At 41.0% G+C, this 25,344-nt stretch overlaps 1 pseudogene; it reads left to right on the plus strand.

Moving 5' to 3' along the window:
- The first annotated feature begins 11,016 nt into the window (after nucleotides 1-11,016).
- LOC118968364 (nuclear cap-binding protein subunit 1-like) lies at nucleotides 11,017-21,708 on the plus strand (annotated as a pseudogene).
- Nucleotides 21,709-25,344: the final 3,636 nt, after the last annotated feature.

Genomic DNA, 25,344 nt, shown 5'->3' on the forward strand with positions numbered 1-25,344 from the left:
CTTCAGATGAATATATGTATTTTCAATTTAAAGATTTTAAATAAATACATTTTAAAATAAATAAAAAATAATTAAAAATTAATGTTAAGACAAAATTTTAAAGCAGCCACGATGTTCTTCACTAGGTGACTGGATCAGCTGTGATTTATCTATCTGTTGGGGTATTATTCAACAATTTAAAAAATATGAGCTATCAAGCTGTGAAAAGACATGAAACTTAAATGCATATTGCCAAGTGAAAGAAGCCAATTTGAAAAGGCTCCATACTGTAGGATTCCAAGTATGCAACATTCTGGAAAAGGCTAAACTAAGGAACAGCAATAACAGCAGTGTTGTGAGGGACTGGCGGGGAGGGGAAGGGTGCGTAGGCAGAGCAGGAGGACGTTTGCGGTAGTGACGCTATTCCGTATGGAACTGCAATGGTGGCTACATGTCACTATACGTTTGTCATAGTTCATAGAATGTACAACACAACGCATGCACACTACTGTAAACTCTGGCCTTTAGTCAATACTGTGTCAAAATGAGCTTTTCAATTGTAACAAACGTGCCACGTTAATGCAAGATGTTACTAATAGGGGAAATGGAGTAAGAGGGGGCAGGGGGCAGGAGGTGTATGAGAACTGTACTTCCCACTCAATTTTTCTGTAATTCTAAAACTAAGAAATAACGTCTATTGATTATTTTTAATATGAAATAAAGACAAATACGCACACACAGATATGACATCATGACATCTAATTTGCCAGAGAACCAAATCAGGGCCAGCTGAGCAACAACTCTGGCAAGTTGGCTCTTTATGGCAGCTGGCTTCTCCCACAAGAATGGTAGATCCTTGTTTCTACCAGCGTTTTTTCCAGCCAGCAAACCAGATAAAAGTAAAAAAACTTTGATGTCAGAATGGAGAGCGGTCCAAAATGTGGCACGTATTGTTAAAGCATGCCCGCCAAAGCCAAATGCGGTTTGATAATGGATTCCTTTAATGTTCCAGAAGGTCCCAGGCCAGAGTCACCAGCTCTGAAAGAATGCGGCCATGGCCCCTCTGCAGGGCTTCGGACCACAGAGAGGCAGCTCCACTTGACCACACCCCTGCCCAGCAGGTCAGGTTTCTTCCCTGGGAGGCAAAGGATGGCCAGCCTATTGCAGGGAAACAGGACAGGATACAGACTGAGCAGGGGATTTCGATGGTATCCTACCAACTATCTCAAAAACAATCTCTTCTCTTTAAAAGCTACTACATGTGTCCAGATCAATAGCCTTTTCAGTCTATTAAACTCTCTTAAAATAAAAAAAAATCTCTGGATTTGGATCACAAGAATTTTTTATGAAAATTTTCACTCCCAGATATTCAAATTCTGTTTCCTGTATTCCTATAACAGGTCCATGGATATAATCTTTGATGTTCTTTTTACCAGCATTTTTAAGAGCTTCTTTCATTTGCTTTTACTGATTTAAAAACATCTATGTTGTGGTATAATTCACATATCATACAATTCACCTATTGAAAGTATAAAATTCAGTGTTTTTAGTATATTCACAGATAGGTGCCACCATTACCACAGTAGGTTTTAGAATATTTTTACCACCTCAAAAAAAAACAAATAAAAACCCTTATCCTTTGGCTCTTGCTATGAACATACAAGAAACCTACTAAGCTAAAAGTTCAGGGGATGACTAATATTTCTATCTTTGTCTCATTTGTGTTATAAATAGGACAAAAATGCAATAAAATATTCAAATAATTGAGACTAAAATTTAAAACTCTTTAGTGGAAGGAGACTATTTAGTGGAAGAACATTTCATCTAATAAAAGCTAAAAAAAGTAAAAAATATCTGCAGATAAACAAGAAATATACAGAGTCAAGTCTATACATAGAAGAAAACTATATTTCTACTAAGAGATTCAAAAGAAGATTTAATAAATGAAAAGGTGTCCCATGTCCTTGGATAGGAAGAAATGATAATAGCAATGTTAATTCTTCTTAGTGAATGCACAGATTTATTATGGCCCCAACAAAATAAAATTTTTTTGGAGAATTATATACTAAAATTTATATAAAAATAGCCAGGAAAATTCTGAGAAAAAGAATAAGGAAAGGGTTGATCCTAACACAGATTAAAGTATATTTTAAAGGCACTTACCTGATAGACTGTTCCTGACATATGAATAAGCTGAAAGACCAATAAAAGTTTAGAAAACCTAGAAATCAATGCAAATAGCTATAAGAACTATGTGGTAAAGGTGCCATTTAAAATCAATGGAGAAAAGGTGACTTATTTAATAACTACAACTGGGAAACTACTTGACCACCTGTCCTAATTCTAAGTTCCAGATAGATGAAAAATTATAATATAAAAATAGAAAACCAAAGAGACCAGAATGGAGTAAAAAAAACAAAACAAAAACAATCATACACTGGAGAAGACCTGACTTAAGCAAGGAAAAAATCAAAGGCCTCCCCTGAATTTACCTGCAAAAGATAAACATCAATTTACCTGCGTAGAAGTCCAACCTTTCTTCATGGAAAAAAAAAGCTATAATAAACAAGACCAAAAGAAAACACACAAGGAACAATAATTCCAACACCTATGACAGAGGGTAGCCTTCTGGGAGGTCAATGTGACAGTATTGATCAATGTTTTCAAAGCAAATAGTTTGGACTTAAAACTCTACTTCTATAACTTGATCCCGTACTCCCATTTGTATGTACGTATCTCACTGAAGTACTATTTGTAATAGGAAGAGATCAGAAACAACTTACATGTTCTATTAAAAGGGAACAGATTCAGTACATTACTCAGATCTGCAATTTTTGGTATTGGTGCAGCCCTTAGGAATACTGGGGTAGTTTTTGTGTGCTGGTGTGAAACAATCTCCAAGATACAGAGTGTGGGTAAAATTGCAGTATTTCCAGAATCGCTTGCAGGGCTTTAGTGCATCTCCATATCAGGTGTTTCTAAGGGGTGGAGAGAAGTAGGCCATCTTCATATCAGGGGGTAATTACATGGGCGAGCTAGGGCTTATCTGGACTGGGAGGTTGGGGGGGGGTTTGCTCGCTTCTGCTGCAGCAACAGAGAGAGAGATGCAGGATGACTGCTTGTAAACAATAAACGGCTTTTAAACTTTATTTCTCCCTTTGACTGATTTCAGTTTCAAAGGTATTGTGCTCCAGGATTTCCCCTCCCTGGAGTTAGATGTGGTGGTAGTTGGCAGGACCTCTGAACCCAAAATCTATCTACATGGGAGGGACCCTTGTGCGCGCTGCCCCTAGAGATGGTGGGGAGATGCCCAGAAACCCCCCTGTGGATAGTGGGGAGGCCCCAGTGGATGCAGTGGCAGAGGGTGAAGCTTCACCTGGGAGCCCCCAATCTGTGGGAGTCCATAGTGGGGGGCTGCTCTAGGGTAAAGCACCTCTTAGAGGAGTGGGGCCTTCCCCAGATCTGGAGAAAGGTGGAGACACCAGAAGTTGCAGAATTAGCCTTTTGTCAGATAGAAGACTGCTTAGAGGCCCTGAGTGGCCATGTAGCAGCTGGCATTTTAGGGCCTCTTTTCCTCGAGATAGTGGGAAATATTATCGGAGAGAGAGAGAGGACTATTGAGGAAAAAGAGAGGGTTATTGAGGAGAGAGAAGGACTTCAGCAGGAAGGAAACACACTTCAGCATTGCTTGGAGGAGCTGGGTGATGACCTACGGGATGCTCTTAAGAAAGAGAGACAGAGAACATATGGGATGTGAACAGTTCCCAGGAATGGGTTGTTTTAATTTGTCTGATTTCTCTCAGACTGTTCAAGTACAGTTGGACAATATCTATCATATCATAGATAAATTTTCACAAATGCCTAGGATGCCTAACTGGTTTTCTTGGTTTCACTGGAGATGGCTGGTAATTATAGATCTGCTTTGGTTATGTAACTGTATTCCTATTATGTTAATGTGTGTGCGCAATTTAATTAGTAGTTTAAAACCTATACATGCTTAAGTTACTCTACAAGAAGATATGTCAAAGAAATAATCAATCTTCCCATGTTTTCTTCCGCCTGCTACTTCTATAGCTTTTCTTCTTCCTTCCTAATTACAACCCTTAAATAGAATTCTTGCCTCATATCAAATTTACCGAGTATCATAATTCCTCCAAGTGGTAAAGATACCTCAAGACAAATGCTGGGCATAGAAGCCACAGGGCATAAATCTGCAAAGAAGTAAAAAGCTAACCTTTTCAAACAATATGGCTTCTCTCTCACTTACCAACTTTACATTTCCCTGTATGGCCCCGGAAGATGACTGGTTAGACAGAGACGGGTAAGATTCCTCAAGGGAGGAACAACCTAAGACAGGCACAGTCACAGGGGGGCCATCAGGTAAGAAATTGAGGGTCAACAGAGGTGAGGTTTAGAACCGCACCCCCCCTGTTTTGAGAGGAATCTTCTGCATACGTGGATGTTTTATTGCCTTGTCTAGCTTGGATTAACACATAGTCTACAGGCACACACCTGATCAACATTTGCTCTCTTACAACACTAAACTATGTTTTCTACCTTTATCTTGCATCTACCTACCACTTCAGCATTTTATTAAAAATAATCATAATAAAGAGAGAAATGTGGTATCCACATATAAATCAAGTATAAAAATCAAACGAATAATCATATCTGACCCGACTGTTTATAGTTCATGATGCGTGATCAAAACCGAAAGTTTCTGTGATGACTGCCCTTGTACTGTTCACCATGTAAGAACTTACTCACTATGTAAGAATTTGTTCACCAGGTAAGAACTTGTGCGTATGCTTCAGAAGATTGGAGACTGATGAAAATTAGGCTTGGGGTGGATTAATGATTGTGCATTGAGCATTGACTCTCCTATACAGAATTTTATTGTTGATAACAACCATTTGATCAATAAATATGAGAGATGCCCTCTCAAAAAAAAAACACAAAAACTGGTGGCTTGACAAAACAATAAAAAAAAAAGAAAGAGAGACAGTTATTGAGAAAACAGGTCATGCTCCTGGAAGACTCCTTAGCAGCAGGGAGGTGGGTAGGAGGCAGGAGAAGCTACACTGCAGGAGGCTGTAGGGGAGGGTGAGGAAAGAGCCGTGCCTTCAGCCCTGGAGATGGTGGAGGAGCCCGGGGGGAGGGGAAGAGAAGATGAGGAGGCGGGGCCAAGGGTGATATGCTGCTGAGACACCGCCAGAGGCACCAGCCTCTCCTGTAGTAAAGGCCTGCCCAGCTGTAATTAAAAAAATTAAAACCAAACAACCGTCAGTTCCTCAGGGGGAGGAGCAGTCCCCCACCCAGTTTCTGGAGCACTCCATGCTCCACCTCTTATACCCAGGATGAGCTGCTGGACATGAGTGTCCAGTATAGGCAGAGGCCATTCGAATCTCTGCCTATATGGCTTTCACGTCACTGGGATATTGGGGCGGAAAACATTATGTCGGGTCCTGAAATGTATACTGGCTTCCCTGACCACTCACCCTTCCCTCCAACAGAGGTTGCAAAGTGCCTGTCATGCCTCAGGGAATCAAACACTTCTGGAGTGGCTGACAGCTGCCATCAGGGCAGTTTGTCCTAATCAGGGAGATTTACCGTATTTACCCACTAGCTGGAAAATGTATGCTTAGCTCCAGTAGGTATTGCAAGAATTGGGCATGAAAAGCATCATCTGTAATATGGACGCCCAGGGCCCTGATGAGGAGTTGTTCACCCTAGGAATGAGAAGCCTGGTGCTGCACACAGCTCCCACATCTCTCTTTGGGTCCCTAGTGAACACTCTTGCCCCCCACCTAGGGCAACCCATAAGGGAGGCTACTCGTACTTTAGCAGATCTGGGGGAGGTTGAAACAACAAGGGTACAGAGGGAAGTACGGGCCATGACTGAAAGGAGAGGTGCAAAAGGCCCCGTGAAGGTCTCGAGGACCCAAATGTGGGTTGATTTGATAAAGGCCGGGGTAGTGAAAGAAAAACTCAATGGGCAGCCCAGTAGAATATTGTTAGAACTGTGGCACCAATTAAAGCCAGAGCAGCAGTTCCAGCCGCTGAGGTCCAGGACACAGAAACCAGAGTCAAGGCCTCATGCCTGGCCTGTGTCCCTGCAAAACTTCATGGGAGACAGTACTCAGGATTCGCTGGGGCCCTTACCCCCACAGGAGGACGATTGGGCATCACTGTTCAACTGAGGGGGAGGGTCAAAGTCCTCATCTTGGGGGACATGGTAGGGACCAGAGGCCACAGGTAGAATTAGCAATTAATTGGTCCACTGTGAATGTTCAATGTGTCCTAGTGCTGGTGGACACAGGAGCTGAGTGTTATTTGATTTATGGCAAACGAGCATTTTCCTGGGATATCTGCTGTGATAGATGGCTACGGGGGTAAGGCAATTAGAGTGGAGAAAGCCCAAATCTCATTGTGGATAGGGCGTTTACCCCCAAAGGGGTATACTGCGTACATTTCTCCCATCCCTGAATATATTTGGGGGATAGATATCTGCATAGCCTGTGGCTACAGACCACTGAAGGTGAGTTCAGAGTGAGGGTACGTATGGTAAAGGCAGTTCTGAGGGTACATGCTCAGCACCCACCTGTAGCTCTGCCTGCACCTCGGTGGGTGACACATACAAAGCAGTACAAATTGCCTGCGGGGCACAAGGGAATTGGAGAAACTACAGGAGTTGGAGAGGGTGGGCATCATAAAGCCCACTCATAGTCCTTTTAATTCCCCAGTGTGGCCAGTGAAAACGCCAGATGGCTCCCGGCATATGACCGTGAACTACAGGGAATTGAATAAAGTTACACCCCCTTTGCATGCTGCTGTCCCCTCTATAGCAGAAATTCTGGACACCGCCAGCCATGAACCTGGAATGTTCCATTATGTAGTAGACCTTGCTAATGCTTTCTTCTCTGTTGACATAGCACAGGAAAGCCAGGAACAGTTTGCCTTCACATGGGAAGGTTGGCAGTGGACATTCACTGTCCTTCCACAGGGATACCTCCACAGTCCCACCATTTATCACAGACTTGTAGCCCAGGACTTGGCCACATGGAAGAAACTGCAAATGGTGTGGTTGTATCACTACATTGATAATCTCATGCTCACGTCTGATTCTCCTTCAGATCTAGAAGGGGCAGCACCTAGACTGATGCAACATCTACAGGAGCAAGGATGGGCTGTGAACAGCACCAAGGTTCAGGGACCTGGTTTGTCTGTAAAATTCTTGGGGGTTGTCTGGTTGGGTAAAACTAAACTTATTCCTGAAGCAGTCATAGACAAGGTCCAGGCTTTCCTTACCCCTATTACTTTGGTAGTCTTACAAGAGTTTTTGTGTCTTTTGGGCTACTGGAGAGTGTTTATCCTGCACTTGGTACAAATTCTGAAGCCCTTATACTGGTCAGTATGCATCAGGTGAGACTGGGATGAGACATGTGCAGCTGCTTTTACTGCTGCCAAGCAGAGAGTCAAGGCCGTACAAGCCTTGAATGTAATGGACTCATCAAGGCCCTGTGAGCTAGATGTTCATGTAACTGAAGAAGGTTATGGATGGGGTCTTTGGGAGCAGCTTGAATGGACACACCAACCTCTTGGATTCTGGTCACAACTACAGAAAGGAGCAGAGGTCTGGTAAACCTTGATAGAGAAGCAACTGGCTGCTGTGTACCACGCCTTGCTGGCTATGGAGCCTATCACCGGAACAGCTCCAACCAAGGTAATAATCAGCTATCCCATCACGGGGTGAGTGCAAGACTGGAACCAAAGGCCACAGAGTGGAGTGGCACAAACACCTACACTTTTCAAATGGGGAGCATATTTACAGCAGCGTAGTGCCCTCTTCTATTAGCCCCTTAAGTGGAGAACTTCAACACTTACTGGGGCCAGTGACCTGTACCAGTGGAAAACAGGAAGAACTTGCTTTTGAGCCATTGGTAACTGAGACTCCTTATCAGGAAGAAAAAGCCCCTGTATCTGAAGGTCCTTGGTACACAGATGGCTCCAGACGTGTGCTGCTCCCAAAGTGGAGGGCTGTGGCTTTCCATTCTAAGACCAAGACAATATGGATGGAGGACAGAAAGGGAAAGAGCAGTCAATGGATTGAGTTGCAGGCAGTATGGCTTGTGATCAGCCAGGAGCCCTCCCCTCTAGTTGCCTGCACTGGCAGCTGGGCTGTCTATTGGGGCTTGTCCCTGTGGCTACTGACATGGTACCATGCCAACTGGATGGTTGGTCACTGGCATCTTTGGGGACAAGAGTTGTGGCAAGACCAATGGGCTTCTGGTCAGATTAAGACAGTTACTGTGTATCATGTGACTGGCCATTTGCCTCTGGTATCCTCAGGTAATGAAGAAGCAGACACGTTGGCCCAGGTGCATTGGCTAGAAGGAAAGCCTGCCTCTGATGTATACCAGTGATTACATCAGCATTTGTTACACATGGGGCAAAAGACCATGTGGGCTGCAGCCCATTGGTGGGGCTTGCTGTTGACCTTTGAAGAAGGCAGTAGAGCCCAGAGGGAGTGCCTTGTGTGCTCTAAGAGGGACTTAAACCAATTCCCACAGCAACATGGGACAATAGTAAAGGCGCCAATACCCTTTGTCAGGTGGCAGATAGACTATATTGGGCCTTTGTCCATATCAGAAGGATATCAGTATGCCATGACTTATGTGGACATGGCTACTGGCCTGTTGGTTGCTTTTCCTGCACATCATGCAGACCAGCAAGCCACCAAAAGGGGCCTAGAGCATCTCTTTGCAGCCTATGGCCGGCCACAGGTGATTGAGAATGATTAAGGCACCCGCTTTACTGGACATGCATTACAAGAATAGGTGCAGCAATTAGGAATAAAGTAGAAGTTTCACGTACCATATATCCCTACAGGGGCAGGCATAATAGAGAGGTACAAGGGTTTGTTGAAATCTGGCCTGAAGTAGGGCACCAGTAGTCTACAGGGCTGGTCAGTTTGCCTATGGACAGTGCTGTGGTGTTTGAATGAGAAGCCCCATAAAGGAGTCTTGAGCCCTGTGGATATGCTAACACACACTGCTGTCTCTTCTATGCAACTGTATGTGCAAACCAGAGTTATTGAAGCCAGGATATGGTCAGCAGAGCAACGTCCTGCTGCCAGCCCCCACTGCATTACCCTGGAGACACTGTTGAGTGGACATGGCCCTGGATATTTCAACACATGGATCAGTGATGGCTGGCCCTCTGGCACCTTGGGGGAAAAAGAGGCCTTGAAGCTGGCCTCGTGTGTATTCACGGAGTAACAGCAGACGGGTTCCCAAAAATCATGGTAGTGTACCCAAAACATCCAGGAGGTAAGAGCACCTCACAGGGACATTTTGTTTTATCTTTATGGGCAATACATGAACCTCCCGTAGCCCTATATATTGACCCATCTGTAACTCCCACAGGGAGGAGGGTGAATGTGTCATATACTAGACCAGGACGAGATCCCATTCCTGCCACTGTTCTATCACAGGACAACTCTCTTGCATGCATCCTACACAATGGACAAGATTTGCCTTTGCTGGTGTCATTGAAATGTATCTTATCACCCTTAAGTTTATTTTCTTCTACAGTCCTTGTGGCCTTAATGCGCCCCCTGGCTGCCGCTGCTGTGAGATGATCACTCTGAACTCTAGCTATTCAGCTACTGCCTGCCCAGGGAATGGACCACCTATGGACTTAATCTGCTTGGGACTTCTAAGCTAGCTGAATCCTCTGCTTTGAGAATTATCATGATTTTATTTCTGTTGCCATTATAGGTCATCAGTCTGGTCACAATGCTCCAGTTTTCTCACCCAAGGACCATTGCAGAATAGGGGATCGAGTAGATAGCAAGGCAAGATTTATGGAGAGGTGGCCTGTGGGTAAAATTGCAGTATTTCCAGAATCTCTCACCTGGCTTTAATGCATCTCCATATAAACAGGTATTTCAAAGGGGTGGAGAGAAGTAGGCCATCTCCATATCAATGGGTAATTACCTTGGCCACAAGGGTTTATCTGAACCTGAGAGGTTAGGGGGAGGTCTTGCTTGCTTGTCCCAGAGCAGGAGAGAGAAATGGCCCCGGACTGCAGTTTCTAAGCAATAAACAGGTTTTAAACTTTATTTCTCCCTTTGACTGTTTTCGGTTTCAAACGTTTGTGCCCTGGGATTTCCCCTCCCTGGAGTTACACAGGGTTAAGAAGAAAGCAAAAAGGCACAGAACAGTGTGAACACAAACTTCTACTAGTTCATAAAGGGGAGGAGCAGGCCTGTCACATGCACAGATGGTTTCTGAAGGAAAACAAGGCACTGGTGACACCGTGGGCTCTGGAGACAAGGGTTAGCAGCCCAGAGGTCTTGCTTCCTTTTTCTTGCACGCTCTTTTCTCATTTACCATTTTCTTCATGTACTTTTATTACTTTTCCAATTAAAAACTGTTAATATAAAATCAAGGTAAACAAGTTGGAAGCAGGATATGTTTGCCTTAATGAAACAAAGGAAATTAAAATAGAAAGATACCACAGACTGGGGAGGATGGGTGGGAAGGGAGGGATAAGGGCAGGGAAAAAGAAAGAGGGCATTAAGATCAGCATGTATAGTGCGTGGGGGGCACGGGGAGGGCTGCGCAACACAGAGAAGACAAGTAGTGATTTTACAGCATCTTACTACGCTGCTGGACAGTGACTGTGAAGGGGTATGTGTGGGGGACTTGGTGAGGGGGGAGCCTAGTAAACATAATGTTCTTCATGTAATTGTAGATTAATGATAGCAAAAAAAAAAGGATAAATGTCATTGTCACGCAATAAAATTGTTAAAAATATTATAATAAAAAAAAAAAAGAAAGATACCACAGAAAGCACCTAGCATTCAAGCTATCTGATACATGGCACTTGGATAGTGTGGAGGCGCAGAGCTATAAAACCAAATATGACATTAATGAATTAGGAAAACTAACAGGACTAGCAGACAAGAAGGGAACAGATAAAAATTGGAGGCAGACAGGGCTTAGTGTCCTCTGTGGAGGGCACAGGTTGGCCATGGGGTGCCCACTGAGCCCCAAAGGAGGCGTGAAGCTGAGCCACACAGAGCCCGGGCGAGGCCTGGAGGCAGGAAAGGGCAGTAAGGACAGAGGGAGTCCAGGCAGGGGCAGGGCCAGTGTGTGGCGGCTACGCAGGCTCCTCAGGCGGGGCCTCTGGCACCGGGGCTGTGGTTTGGAGAGCAGTGCTGAGCATGGGTGCCTAAATCAGAGATGGTGCCCGAGAGCTCCCTGTTCCCATGGAGTGAGTGGGCTTGACTTGTAGGAGCCGGCTGGGCAGAGCTCGCAGCAGCCAGGGAGCACCCCCTGACATGCTAGGCAGAACCCATTTTCTATAGTGACCCCATGTCACAAAGAGAAGCAGTGGCCCCACTGGTCTCATTGGGCTCCAGCCCTCTCCCCTCTCCAGACAGAGGGAAGCCCATTTGGACTCTTCAGTGGGACGAGACCCTTAAGAAGGAGACACTGGATCTCGAGTAATTGGAACAACAAAGGCGATGTAACTATTTGGAAGCTAATGTGGAGGAGGAAATCATATAAATAAGGGAGTGAGAGAAGTCCTCACAGAGTGTGAGGCCTTTGAGCTGTAACGCCAGGGTCCCTTTGGGTCTTCCCCACTGGCCTCTTTGTGTCCAAGGTCGGACAGGGCAGGAGAGGGAGGGAAAGAAATGAGGAAGGCCTCAAGCTCCCCGTTCAGGTTAAAGCAGGCACCCAGGTGTTAGCAGTTGTCACAGGGCAGGACGCTGTGCTCAGTGACATCCCGAGAGATTCCAAGACTCTGGGGAAGAGAGTAAGGGGTTGTGAAGTAAAAACTATTTTCATGACAATATTAAGGCACTATTTGCTTTCTTCACTTTGTGAGTTTGCACTGGTGGTACCAAAGCAATGGTGGGTAAAATCATGCTAGTATCATTTAAGAATATCCATAGATAAATGTGTAAAAAGCATTCATTTTATTAAATCTCAAAGTGAGTTCATGGCTTTTAATATTCTATGTGATGAACTGGGAAGTATGCGTAACGCATTTCTAAAATATGGTAGCTGCCTGGAGGAAAAGCACGTGGGTGATTATTGAGTTGTGAATTGAACTAGCTGCTTTTTTCATGAAACACCATTTCTACTTAAAAGAATGACTGATAAACTGAAAATTCACACTTGGATATTTAGTAGTTATTTTCCTGAAAAACGCTGAAGTGAGTCTCTGATATCAAGGAAAACAATGAAAAGAATGTGCTGCCTATTTTAAAACCTGAACTTTGAAGGAAAAACTGTAATTATGAAGTACTTGTGTCCACCATAATCTTGACAGCTTCCCAGTGCTTAAAGACTTTTCTGATGAGTCCAGCAGTGAAATGAATGTGAATTTTGATAGTGGATAATGAAAGGTCTAAACATGTGAAAGATCTGCACCTCAGGGAACTCGCATTTTGCAAACAACCAATGCATGATGTTGCAAAATGGTTACCGAACCAAACAAACCTGGGTCGACTCTCCTGACGCACAGCAAAGCCAACACTGACATCAGGGTGCAGTGAAAGAAAGTGGGCTAGTTGCAGGCACTATAGCAAGGAGTATGGGTGGCTAATGCCCAAGGCGGCCAAATCTCTGTTGGCTTATAAACAAGGGTTTCTAAAGGCACACTGTGACAAAGGGTTGCAGGGTGTGTGACCAGCTCATGCCCATTCCTAGTGGTGAGGTGACAGGAGATGGTTTCAGGAATCTTAGTCAATAGTCTTCTGGCTCCACCCAATCTGGTGTCTCTGGCGCTCATAATCAGCATCTGGCACATCTGGTGGGAGTGTAAGTTCCTGTAAACACTTCATGGATACATGAGTCATGAGTTTATCTATGGCCTTGAGAGGGAACTGAAAGTCCTGTGTCTGTGTAGTTTGCTTTACCTTGATTCCTCTAATCTCTAATTGCTTAGTCTAATTTCTACACTCTAGGTCACGATTAAGGGTCGTGGGCTTCTCTTTGCTCATGAGAAGTCTGAGGGGCTTCATCAAAAGGGGGCTCCCTGTGCAGTTACAAAATCATATATGGGTAAAAGATCCCTGTGAAGTGCAAGATAAGGCAATCATAGTGTAACAGAGGATGCACAGCTCATTGACAAGGCTTCAGAGTCCACACTGTAACTACCTTAAAGAAACTGCATCTGGTTGAGTTTTGGTGTACTTATCAAAAACAGAATGTCTACAGTCACCTGAAGAGGGTTTTAAAAACCCTCCTCCCTTTTCCAACTCTGTTTCTAGGTGAGGCTGGATTTTCTTCATATCCTTCAAGCAGAACACATATCATAATGGACTGAATGCAGAGGTAGATAGAGAATCAGCTGTCTTCTTTTAAGCCAATCATTAAAAAATATGTGCAAAATATGTAAAACATTGCAACCTTTCTAATTTTCTTTTGTTTTGGAAATATGTTTTCCAATAAAAGAAGGTTTTTTTTAATGTTAACATGTAATTGTTTTTAAAAAACAATTAGTAAATAAATATTTAGTATTTTTCTGTTTTAATTGCTATTATGGTAAATCTCAATAGAAATGACCCACATAAACAAAAGCTTCTTCAGATCCTCAAAAATAACAATAATAACATTTATAATAAAGAGGTCCTAGGAATAAAAACTTCAAGAACAACTGGTCTGGGAATAACACAAATAGGTCTATCTGGCAGGATGCACATGGCTTTCAACTGTTCTGAGGCTACCGTTTAGTAGGTCCTGTTTGGCTGCCAGGAGTGGCACATCTTAAGACTTTATCTTGCCTTTGACAGCATCCTGACTGAAGCACTGTAACACAGTCTGCTCCCATTTATGCCAACCCCTCATGCTGAAGAGTCAGGGTACCCAATGCTAAGGGCCATCTTCAGAATGTTTGATTACACACACAGTCCCACAGATTCTGTAATGCCAGGGAGTCATTCAGTGGAAAGATTTGTAATAGAGAATCTCCACGGCATCATTAAGTCCCATTGGAAGGAAAGGAAGGAAGACATGTGCACAGATGACAAACCATCCAGGAAAGAACAAGATACCCTTGAGCTACCACATAGTTGAGTTGATCTTTGCAGAGCTGTTCTAGCTTCTAACACCCCCTCACATTGTTGTACACATCACTTCTCACTGAACTGTGCCAACTTCAGCCTCATTCTCTACTCCAAGTTCTTGCACAGGCAACTGAAATGTTATACATGTGTTTGGACAAGAGGAATACATGCATAGATACATTTATTAATTGGATTTCCCAGCATCTAAAATCTTCCAGTTTTGTTGGAGCTGGGAAGATTGGTCAGATAGTCTTACTCAAAATCCTGAAAGTCCTAAACCAAAGTTTATAAAAGAAGTTCTAGAAAAAGGTATGAGGTTATTTTACCACAATCATATATTAGATATTGTTTCTCTTACCTTATCAGATCTATATTCTGCAAACCCATCCTGCATTTGTGAGTCTGGAGATAAAAGTAGCAATTTTCTTCTAGGCCATTTGGTTGCCCTCTGCTTAACTGTTGCATTTAAAAGTAAGGCAACCTGAAGAGCCCTGAAAAGATGGAGGTGTGAGAGGTGAGACAGAGGCCTACTCCCAAACCACATATAATATGAAAATATAATTAATACAACTAATCCTAAAAGAGCAACAGGAAAGAAGGCTGCACCAGACTGCATACATGAGGAGAAAAGATGAGACCTTATGAAACAGGGTAACGTACCAAAGCCATGATCCAGTGGGACCCAAGCCCTTCACTTACCCCAGCTCACTGGTGGGAGAAACAGAAACAGAGTGGGGAGGGAGTGGAAGCCTAGGACTCCTGAACACCCAGCCCTGGAGATCTGCTCTGGGAGCATGAACCTACATTGCATGGTGCTCTGCAGATTAGTGGGGTTGGAAAACTAAGACAGGAAGAATACTTGGACAGACTGAGATTCCAGCTGCTTGTAGAAAATGGATCATGTTCAGCTGCTCAGGGACAAAAGAAAGGTGGGCAGTCTGAGAGACTTCTAACAGGGAGAGAGCTGCTAAAGGACAAGGATTGCACAGAGCTTGATGCTCAGAAGAAAGGATACATGGATGAAATTGTCTGGGCACATTCTTCCCAGCAGGTTGGAACTTCCAGGAGGTTCAGGCACTCCATCCCCCTGGCTAACTATGCAGCTCCAAGGCCCCACACCATGATATGTAACCTGCTGTGCCTTCCTCCTGGCTGGCACGGCTCACAAACAAGCAGCCCCTGCCCTGGCACCAGGCCAGCCAGAGGGAGGCCCCACTCAGGGTAGCTACAAACTCAAAGCATAGAGGCATACACCTGTGTGCTCAGCCCACTGGTTCTAACAATGGAGACAGGCACAGCACCTGGGAAGCAGGAAAGAGCTCGACCCCTGACATTGCTCCAGAGGATGAGCAGCTCTGAAGAGAAGACATTCTGGGCACTAGAGGGCGCCACATACAAATATGAAATGTCAAAGGAGGCTGGTTCAAACCAAAATCCTACTACAAACACCAGAAAGAGGGCCGAGTGAAACTGAACTTATCAATCTTCCTGAAAGAGATTTCAAAATAAAAACCATAAACATACACATGGAGGTTCAGAAAAATATTCAAGATCTCAGGGAAGAATTCAGGACTGAGATTCAATCATTAAGAAATTCAATATCTGAAATGAAACATACAATGAAGGGATTTAAAAGCAGATTAGAAGGAGTAGAGGAGATGGTTAATGGAATAGAGATTAGAGAAGAGGAATAGAAATAAGCTGAGGCACAGAGAGAAAAAAGAATCTCTAGGAATGAAAGAATATTGAGAGAACTGTGTGATCAATCCAAACGGAACAATATTCACATTATAGGGGTACCAGAAGAAGAAGAGAGAGAAAAGGGGATAGAAATGGTCTTTGAGCAGGTCATTGCTGAAAACTTGCCCAATCTAGGTAAGGAGATAGTCTGTCAGGCCATGCAGTTCTCAGGAGGTGCACAGATCTCCCAACACAAGGGACCCAAGGAAGACAACACAAAGACATATAATAATTGAAATGGCAAAGATCAAGGATAAGGACTGACTATAAAAGCAGCTGGAGAGAGAAAAAAGACCACCTACAAAGGAAAACCCATCAGGCTATCATCAGACTTCTCAACAGAAACCTTACAGGCCAGAAGGGAGTGGCATGTTATATTTAATGCAATGAAGCAGAATGGCCTCAAATCAAGAATACTCTAACCAGCAAGATTTTCATTAAAATTTGAAGGAGGGATTAAACAATTTCCAGATAAGCAAAAGCTGAGAGAATTTACCTCCCACAAACCATCACCACAGTGTATTTTGGAGGGACTGCTATAGATGGAAGTGTCCCTAAGGCTAAATAGCTCTCACCACAGGAAATAAAACCACAGCAAAGAAAGTAGAACAATTAATTACTAAGCAGATGCAAAATTAAATCAACTACCCTCAAAGTCAGTCAAGGGATAGACAAAGAGTACAGAATATGATACCTAATATATGAAGAATGGAGCAGGAAGAAAAATAAGGAGAAAAAAAGAACCTTTAGATTGTGTTTATAATAGCATACTAAGTGAGTTAAGTTGAGCTCTTAGATAGTAAGAAAGTTACCCTTGAACCTTTGGTAACAATGAATTTAAAGCCTGCAATGGCAAAAATAAGTACGTACCTATTGATAATCACCCTAAATGCAAATGGTTTGAATGCACCAATCAAAAGACATAGAGTAACTGAATGGATGAAAAACAAACCTATCTATGCTGCTTACAAGAGACTCACTTCAAACCCAAAGACATATACAGAATGAAAGTGAAGGGATGGAAAAAGATATTTCATGCAAAATAATAGGCAGAAAAAAGCAGTAGTTGCAAATACTTGTATCAGACAAAATAGACTTCAAAACAATGGAAGTAGAAAGAGACAAAGAAAGACATTACATTATAATAAAGGGGTAGGTCCAACAAGAGGATATAATTATTATAAATGTCTATGCACCCGACACAGGAGGACCTACAGACATGAAACAAGTACTAACAAAATTAAAGGGGGAAATAGAATGCAATGCAGCCATTTTAGGAGACTTCAACACACCACTTACTCCAAAGGGCAGATTAACCAAGCAGAAAATAAGGAAAGAAACAGAGGCACTGAGCAACACTTTAGAACAGATGGACCTAACAGACACCTACAGAACATTCCACCCAAAAGCAGCAGGATACACATTCTTCTCAAGTGCACAAGAATAGAACATATGCTAGGCCACAAAAAGAGCCTCAGCAAATTCAGAAGGATTTAAATTGTACCAACCAGTTTTTCAGACCAGAAACGTATGAAACTAAAAATAAATTATACAAAGAAAAGGAAAAATCCCACAAACACATGGAGGCTTAAAAACATGATCCTAAATAACCAATGGATCAATGACCAAATAAAAACAGAGATCAAGCAATATATGGAGACAAATGACAACAATAATTCAACACTGCAAAATCTGTGGGATGCAGCCAAGGCTGTGCTAAGAGGGAAGTATATTGCAATACAGGCCTACCTCAGGAAAGAACAATCCCATATGAACAGTCTAAACTCACAATTACTGAGACTAGAAAAAGAAGAACAAATGAGGCCCAAAGTCAGTAGAAGGAAGGACATAATAAAGATTAGAGCAGAAGTAAATAAAATCGAGAATAAAACAATAGAAAGAATCAATGAAAGCAGGAACTGGTTCTTTGAGAAACTAAAATAGATAAACCCCTAGCCAGACTTATCAAGAAAAAAAGAGAGTCTACACACATAAACAAAATCAGAAATGAGAAGGGAAAAATCACTATGGACACCACAAAAATAAAAGAATTATTAGAGAATACTATGAAAAATTATATGCTAATAAACTGGATAACCTAGAAGAAATGGACAACTTTCTAGAAAAATACAACCTTCCAAGGTTGACCCAGGAAGAAACAGAAAATCTGAACAGATTAATTACCAGCAATGAAATTGAACTGGTAATCAAAAACCCACCTAAGAACAAAACCCCTAGAGCAGATGGCTTCACTGATGAATTTTATGAAACATTTAGTGAAGGCCTAATACCCATCCTCCTTAAAGTTTTCCAAAAAGTAGAAGAGGTAGGAATACTTCCAAACTTATTCTATGAGTATAGTTTCACCCCAATACCTAAACCAGGCAAAGACACAACAAAAAAGAAAATTACAAACCAATATCCCTAATGAACATAGATGCAAAAAGTCTCAACAAAGTATATTAACAAACCAAATTCAAAAACACATCAAAAAGATCATCCATTGTGATCAAGTATGACTTATTCCAGGAATGCAAGGATCGTACAATACTCAAAAATTCATCAACATCATTCACCACATCAACAAAAAGAAGGACAAAAACCTCATGATTATCTCCATAGATGCTGAAAAACATTTGACAAAATTCAACATCCATTCATGATAAAAACTCTCAATGAAATGGGTATAAAGGGCAAGTACCTCAACATAATAAAGGCCATATATGCCAAACCTACAGCCAACATCATACTGAACAGTGAATAGCTAAAAGCTTTTCTTTGAAGATCAGGAAGAAGACGAGGATGCCCCCTCTCCCCACTTTTATTCAACATAGTTCTGGAGGTCCTGGCCACGGCAATCAGACCACACAAAGAAACAAAAGGCATCCTGATTGGCAAGGAATAAGTTAATCTGACACTCTTTGCAGATGACATGATATTGTACATAAAAAAACCCTAAAGACTCCACTCCAAAACTACTAGATCTAATATCTGGATTCAGCAAATTGCAGGATACAAAATTAGTACACATAAATCTGTTGCATTCCTATACACTAATGATAAACAAGCAGAAAGAGAAATCAGGAAAGCAATTCCATTCACAATTACATAAAAAAGAATAAACTACCTAGGAATAAACCTAAGCAAGGGGGTGAAAGACCTATACTCTGAAAAGTACAAGACACTCATGAGGGAAATTGGAGAAGACACCAATCAATGGAAACACATCCTGTGCTCATAGATAGAAAAAATTAATTTTGTCAAAATGGCATTCCTGCCTAAAGCAATCTATAGATTCAATGCAATCCCTTTCAAAATAACAGCAGCATTCTTCAGCAAACTAGAGCAAATCATTCTAAAATTCATATGGAACCACAAAAGACCCAGAATAGCCAAAGCAATCCTAAGAAGGAAGAATAAAGCTGGGGGGATTATGCTCCCTGACTTCAAGCTCTAGTACAAGCCACAGTAATCAAGACAATTGGGTACTGGCACAAGAAGAGACCCATAGACCCAGACTAGAGAGCCAAGATACAAACCCACATATATAGTCAATTAATATACGATAAAGGAGCCATGGATAAATAATGGGGAAATAGCCTCTTCAACAACTGGTGTTGGCAAAATTGGACAGCTACATACAAGAGAATGCAACTGGATTATTGTCTAGCCCCATACACAAAAGTAAACTAGAAATGGATCAAATACCTGAATGTTAGTCATGAAACCATAAAACTCATAGAGGAAAATATAGGCAAAAATCTCTTGAATATAAACATGACCAACTTTTTCCTGAACGAATCTCCTCAGGCAAAGGAAACAAAAGCAAAAATGAACACATGGGACAACATCAAGCTAAAAAGCTTCTGTACAGCAAAGGGCACCATCAGCAGAACAAAAAGGCATCCCACAGTATTGGCGAATATATTTGTAAGTGACATATCCAACAAGGGGTTAACATCCAAAATATATAAAGAACTCACACGCCTCAACACCCAAAAAAGTGAATAACCCTATTAAAAAATGGGAGGAGGATATGAACAGACAATTCTCCAAAGAGGAAATTCAGGTGGCCAACACGGACATGAAAAGATGCTCCGCATCTCTAATTATCAGAGAAATGCAAATTAAAGCCACAATGAGATATCACCTCACACCAGTTAGGATGGCCAACATCGAAAAGACTAAGAACAGCAAAAGCTGGTGAGGATGCAGAGAAAGGGTAACCCTCCTACACTGCTGGTGGAAATGTAATCTACTTCAACCATTGTGGAAAGTAATATGGAAGTTCCTCATAAAACTAAAAATAGAAATATCATTTGACCCAGAATTTAACTCCTAGGAATTTACCCAAAGAATGCAAGCTTTCAGACTCAAAAAGATATATGTGGCCCTATGTTTATTGCAACACTATTTACAATAGCCAAGATATGGAAGCAATCTAAGTGTCTGTCAGTAGATGAATTGATAAAGAAGAGGTGGTGCATAATCACAATGGAATAATATTCATCCATAAGAATGAAACTAATCCTACCATTTATAACAACATGGATGGAACTAGAGGGTATTATGCTCAGTGAAGGGACCAGAGGTTACCAAAGGGGATTTGTGGGGGAACATGGGTGGGATGAGAGGGAGAAGAGAATTGAGGGGTATTATGATTAGTGCACATGTTGTGTATGGGTTCATGCGGAAGACAGTTTACCATAGGGAAGGCAAGTAGGGTCTTTGTGACATCTTACTACTTTAATGGACAGTGACTGCAATGGGGTATGGGGAGGGGGGACTTGATAACAAGAGGGAATGTAGTAACCACATTATTTTTCTTGTGAAACCTTCATAAGACTGTATTTCAATAATACCTTAATAAAAAAAGTAAATAAACTAAAAAAATATAAAATAAAATAAAATAAATAAAATAAAATAATAAAATAAAATTAAATTGAATTAAAATAAAATAAAATATAAAATAAAATAAAATAAAATAATAAAATAATAAAATAATATAAAATAAATAAAATAAAATAAAATAATAAAATAAAATAAAATAAAATAAAATAAAATAATAATGTAACCAATGATGAAATCTTCAGGATTCTGAAAGATGTACCAGATCCTAACCAGGATGACAATGATGATGAAGGATTCACTTTTAACTCACTGAAAATAGAGATCCTTGTATAGAGTCTGCTACACTTGGCCGCAAAATCATTTAGCCATTCCTTCAGTGCTTTTGCAAAATTTCACGACATCTTTAAAACCCTAGGTGAAAGTGATGGAGTAAATTTACATATTCTAAGAGTCATGTTTGAGGTCTGCAGGCACCATCCACAGATGATGGCTGTACTTGTAGATCACATGATTCCTACACAGGTTGTCGACTGTTCTACAGTAGTAAATTGGGTCTTCTTTCCAGAAATTTCTAGTAACTTTACTAGATTATTTGGGAAATTTTGCACTCCACAATTGATAAGATGAATAAACATGTTCTGAAAATCCAGTGGGAGCTAAAAGAAGCTAAAAAAAAAACACAAACTTGCAAGGCAACACAAATGACAAAGTGATGATGATGACAGAAACAGTGACAGGAAAGATGGGGCTCTTGAGGAGCAACTAGAAAGACCGCTGGAAAAAGTGGAATCTGCTCAGAGTGAACAGAAGAACGTCTTCCTGTCAGATTTCAGCATTTTATCATGATCTTAACTGAGCGCTTAGTATGATGTGAAACTGATGGAATCAATGTATTAACACTGCCATCAGAACTGCATAGAGAGACTCCAACAGGTCTTACAGCATCACCAAATAATGCTGCAGTACATGGTACCCTGGAGAACCTGCCCTTCATTGAGGAATTAGACCCTCATACCCTGGCTGTGTTCTAGCAGTTCTGTGTCCTGCAGGCCTAAGGGTAATTTTATTCTCCTCATGTTGAGATTTAAAAAAAAATCTCAAAATAACTTGTTTTATTTTTCATGGTTTGAATGCTTGCTTTCTTGTAGCATCCTTTCACTTATTAAGATAAACGGGGAGAAGGACAGAGAAACAGTTGGCACTGATTACCCTCAATTGCCACTAAATAGCAAATATTTCCTAATGACAGTGTGGTATGGCCAGAGGATATATTTGTAACACATTCAACGTTTTTGATAGTTTTTCTCCTTAAGGCATGAAAGATTACTGATTTAAGGTATGTGAAACACTAGACGTCAAGCTTACAAAGTAGTACATAGTATTGATGTGTTTATTATCAAGTAGCATAGCTTCTCAGAGCTCATGGATAACCTAACATAGCAGAAATAAAACTAAAAACGTTTTTTTAGAAAAAGGAAAAAAATGCACATCACATAAAATTTACCATATTAACCATTTAGGTGTACAATCCAGTGACATTACTTTCACATTATTGTGCATTGTCACAATCCATCTCCAGAAAAATTTTCATCTTGCAAAATTAAACATCCTTCAGTTGTCACACTATAATTTGAATTGATACCAACTTACATTCAATTGCATACAAAACTCCTGCTCCCATCAAGCCCCTTCTACAACCCATTTCAGCTATTTATGTCACAAAATTACATCTTTGTGTATTGTTTGACCAAAAACAGACACAAATAATTGTTTTCTGCTCATCAATCTCTTGTCATGTAGAAAACAAAAAGTAGAAAACCAAAGTTACAGTAATACTATTTCATAATTGTCCATATAGTAACATTTCCCAGAGTTTTTCATCTCTTCCTATGACTTTGAGTGGCAGCTAGGTCCTACATTTCAACCTGAGGGACTCCCTTGAGCATTTCTTGCAGGTCTAGTGGTAATGCAGTCTCTCCACTCTTGTGTATGTGAGGGTCTTAATTTCTCCAGAATTTTGAAGATAGCTTTGCCAGGTATAGGATTCTTGGTTGACAGATTTTTCTTTCAGTGATCTGAATATATTAACAAATTGCCCTCTGGTGCCCAAATTTTCTAATGAGATATCTGAAGATAATCATAATAGCAATCTCCTGTATTTTTTTCCAGCTTTATTGATATGTACCTGACATACAACATTGTGTAAGTTTAAGGTATATAATATTTACTTGATGCTTTATATATGGCCAAATGATTAGCAGGGCATTAGCATTAGCTCATACTTCCTATCACATAATTACGATTTGAGAGCACTTAAAGTCTACTCTTTTAGCAATATTCAGGTATTACAGTATTAATAATATAATACAGTATTATTGTTATAACTACCATGTTGCATATTAAATCCCCAGAACTTGTTAATCTTATACCTGAAAGTTTGTACCCTCTGATCAATATCTCCTTACTTCCCCCAACACCCAGCCCCTATTAACCAACATACCACTCTTTTTCTCTGAGGTTGACTTTTTATAGATTCCATATATAAGTGAGATCATGCAGTATCTTTTTTTATCTTATTTCATGTAGTATAATGTCCTCAAGGTTTAGCCAAGTTATTAAAAATGGCAAAAATTTCTTCTCATGGCTAAGTAAAATTACAATACACACACACACACTCACACACACACACTATATCTTCTTTATCCAATAATCCATTCTGCTGGTGTGAAGGGATATCATTTCCATATCTTAGCTATTGTGAATAATGCTGCAATGAACCTGAGATGAAATATGTCTTCAAGATCTTGTCATAATTTCTCTAGGATATATGTCCAGAAGTGGAATTACTGGATCATAGTTAGTTCTATTTTAATTTTTTGAGGAACCTCCATGCTGATTATACCAATTTACCATCCCACCAGCACTGCACAAAGGTTCCTTGTACTTCACCTCCTCACCAGCATTTGTTACCTCTTGCCTTTTTTATTATAGCCATTCTAACAGGTATGAGTTGATGTCTCATTGAGGTTTTGATATGCATTTTCCTGATAATTAGTGATTGAGCACTTTTACATATATCTATTGGCCATTTGTTTGCCTTCTTTGGATAAGTGTCTATTCAGTTCTGTTGCCTCTTTTTCAATCAGGTTGTTTATTTTTGCTATTAAACTATATGAGTTATTCATATATTTTGGATATTAAGTCTTATCAGGAATATGCAAAAATTTTCTCCTATTCCATAGGTTGCCTTTTTTTTGGTATCATTAATCTATAATTACATGAAGAACATTATGTTTGCTAGGCCCCCCCTTCACCAAGTCCCCCCCGACAAACCCCATTAGAGTAACTGTTCATCAATGCTGTAGAATCACTACTTGTCTTCTCTGTGTTGCACAGCCCTCCCTGTACCCGCCACCAAATTGTACATGCTATTCGTTATACCCCCTTTCTTTTTCCCTGCCCTTATCCCTCCCTTACCACCAATCCTCCCCAGTCCTTTTCCCTTTGGTAACTGGTAGGTGATTCTTGGGTTCTGTGATTGTGCTGCTGTTTTGTTCCTTCAGTTTTTCTTTGTTCTTATACTCCACATATGAGTGAAATCATTTGGTACTTGTCTTTCTCTGCCTGGGTTATTTCACTGAGCATAATACCCTCTAGCTCCATCCATGTTGTTGCAAATGGTAGGATTTGTTTTCTTCTTATGGCTAAATAATATTCCATTGTGTATATGTACCACATCTTCTTTATCCATTCATCTACTGATGTACACTTAGATTGCTTCCATTTCTTGGCCATTGTAAATAGTGCTGTGATAAACATAGGAGTGCATATGTCTTTTCAAACAGGGCTGCTGTTAGGGTAAATTCCTAGAAGTAGAATTTCTGGGTCAAGTGGTATGTCTATTTTGAGCTTTTTGAGGAACCTCCATATTGCCATCCACAATGGTTGAACTAATTTACATTCACACCAGCAGTGTAGGAGGGTTCCCCTTTCTCCACAACATCGCCAACATTTGTTGTTGTTTGTCTTTTGGATGGTGCCTATCCTTACTGGTGTGAGGTGATATCTCATGGTGGTTTTCTTGATGACAAGCCATGTGGAGCATCTTTTCATGTGTCTGTTGGCCATCTGAATTTCTTCTGTGGAGAACTGTCTGTTATGCTCCTCTGCCCATTTTTTAATTGGATTATTTGCTTTTTGTTTGTTGAGGTGTGTGAGATCTTTGTATATTTTGGATGTCAATCCATTATCAGATATGTCATTTACAAATATCTTCTCCCATACTGTAGGATGTCTTTTTGTTCTATTGATGGTGTACTTTGCTGTACAGAAGCTTTTCAGCTTGATGTAGTCCCACTTGCTCATTTTTGCTTTTGTTTCCTTGCCTGGGGAGATATGTTCATTAGGAAGTCACTCATGTTTATGTCCAAGAGATTTTTGTCTATGTTTTTTTCTAAGAGTTTTATGGTTTCATGACTTACATTCAGGTCTTTGATCCATTTGGAGTGCACTTTCGTGTATGGGGTTAGACAATGATCCAGTTTCATTCTCTTACATGTAGCTGTCCAGTTTTGCCATCACCATCTGTTGAAGAGGCTGTCATTTCCCCATTGTATGTCCATGGCTCCTTTATCATATATTAATTGGCCATATATGTTTGGGTTAATGTCTGAAGTCTCTATTCTGTTCCA

Source organism: Manis javanica, chromosome 16 (assembly GCF_040802235.1).
Source record: "Manis javanica isolate MJ-LG chromosome 16, MJ_LKY, whole genome shotgun sequence".
NCBI lineage: Eukaryota > Metazoa > Chordata > Mammalia > Pholidota > Manidae > Manis > Manis javanica.